Source organism: Myotis davidii, unplaced genomic scaffold (assembly GCF_000327345.1).
Source record: "Myotis davidii unplaced genomic scaffold, ASM32734v1 scaffold539, whole genome shotgun sequence".
NCBI classification, from domain to species: Eukaryota; Metazoa; Chordata; class Mammalia; order Chiroptera; family Vespertilionidae; genus Myotis; species Myotis davidii.
In genome coordinates, this window is record NW_006290028.1 from 2,261,750 (window position 1) to 2,263,999 (window position 2,250).

The 2,250-nt window shown below is 53.5% G+C and overlaps 1 pseudogene; it reads right to left on the minus strand.

Moving 5' to 3' along the window:
* Positions 1-930: 930 nt before the first annotated feature.
* LOC102763973 overlaps positions 931-2,250 on the minus strand; it is a 3,446-nt pseudogene continuing 2,126 nt past the window's right edge.

Genomic DNA, 2,250 nt, shown 5'->3' on the forward strand with positions numbered 1-2,250 from the left:
AAAGAACCACAACCTCCCTATCCGCCCTGCTCTGTTTGTGACGGGGTGGGGGAGCTCCTCAACCCCCTGATCGACCCTGCTCTGTGCGTGACAGGGGGCGGAGCTCCAACTCCCCAATCAGCCCTGCTCTGAGCCCAACCAGGGGGTGCACCTAGAGATTGGGCCTGCTCTCTGCCACCTGGGAGCAGGCCTAAACCACCAGGTCGTTATCTCCCGAGGGGTCCCAGACTGTGAGAGTGCACAGGCGGGGCTGAGCCTCTAGTATGTTATAAAATGAGCCCCAGGCCTGCACTGGGCCTCTAGTATGTTATAAAATGATTACTACAATAAGTCATCTGTCCAGAAGTTGTGTCCCCATTTTTGGCATCTCTGGTAGGTAGGGCAAGGCTGGCATCTGCACAGAGCCCAGAGCAGATAAGGGGTGGGCGGAGAGAGAGTAGGTGAAACTAGAAAGAGGGAGAGAGAGAGGGAGAGAGAGAGAAACATAATAGTCATATATGTGTCAGAGAGAGAGAGAATGTATATGTGTCTATAGAGAAACAATAGTTGTGTATGTATCTATGAGAGAGAGAAACAATAGTTGTGTATGTATCTATGAGAGAGAGAAACAATAGTTGTGTATGTGTCTATGAGAGAGAGTATCTGAAAGATATGGGTTCTAGGTGTGTTTCTTTGTAAGAGATAGGGAGAAAAAAAGATTGAAAAGAAGGGGAAAAAGGAGAGACAGACCCCACCTTTGCCTTACGGGACCCCCTTCTCCTTGCCATGTAGTCAGCAACCCCAGCACTGAGTTGGCTGGGGTAGGGTGACCCCACTTGCCCTTCTCCATCTTATGCTTCTCCTGTGTCTGGGGCTTGTCCTCTGGATGCCTTTGTCCGCTCGTCAAGAGTGACCTCATGAGCCCCCACCCTGTGGCCCTGAAGGGTGAGATCAGTTGGAAGTGTCAGAATGAATGCTCCCTGGTCCTTCTGTTTGGGACATCACTGAGGATGGGGTCACAGCCTCCTGCTAGCCACCATTTTCCCTCATTTCCCGAGGGCTGTCCATCTGGCCTCTCCGGAGGTTATCTCTGTAGCCCCCTGGGCCCATTGAGTGTCGGAGGGATTCCACCTGGGAAACAGAGTAGGAATCTCTGTTGAGCCCGGGCATCCCCAGAAACATGTCTTCGGATCCTGAAAGATTGAAAGAGCCACAAGACCCTGCTGAGGAAGGGGGTGTCAGGGAGCTGGTGTGCCTGTTTACCCCTGAGTGACAGACATGGTGGTCTTCATGGCATAGATGTTTGCCTCCTCTTGAAACTTTCTGATATTTTTCTTATAGCGAATCCTCTTGTTGCCAAACCAGTTGGAGACCTAGAGAAGGTGATGCCACACTCCTTGGCAAGCTCCTCCTTAGCCTCCTCACTGGGATATGGGTTACTCAGGTGGGAATAGAAATACTCATTTAGGACCTCTGTGGCCTGTTTGCTGAAGTTCCTCCGGGACTGTCTGGCATCTAGGAACTAGGAGCACAGGATCATGACAGCCTTACAGGTGCTCTGCTTGAGCTGCATCTGGATGGCACTGAACTTATGTGTATGATGCTCACCATCCGCCCTGGCCAGGTGTTCTCTGACTCCCACTTCCCGAGCCTCCCTTCCGCCATCCTGCTCCCATTCCCTGACCAGAATGCCCGGTCTAGTGAGGGTGGCTGACGCCAGCGCAGACTGGGCGCTGCTGCCACAAAGCAGGAGCACCTCTGCCCAGAAGGACCCCGACTGTCCACCCCTCCTTCCTGGGACCCACCAAAGGCCTGCACAGGGCCTCCTGCCCCTCGCCAGCTTGTTTCTCTCTGTATTTCTGTTTCTCCTCTAGGCCTGTCTGCATGTAGGCCTGCCTTCCTCTCCCTCTCCTTTCTTATCCCCTCCTATTGTATCCTATCCTACCCCAGGCCTTGCAGTTGCCTGAGCAGAGGGCAGGGATGCAGCCTGCTGATCTGGTCATGACATTATGAGTGTAATGGATAATTAGCATATTCCTCACTTATTATATAAGATACTAGAGGCCCGGTGCACAAAAATTTGTGCACTCGTGGGGGAGGGGGAGTCCCTTAGCCTGGCCTGTGCCCACAGAGCAGGGCCGATCAAGGGTTGGGGCACCACCACTCTCACCCTCAGGGCAGGGCCGATGGGGAGGTTATGGCTCTACCCTGTCACACACAGAGCAGGGCCCATGGGGGGGGCTGATTAGAGAGCTCCCCCCTATCAGGAAC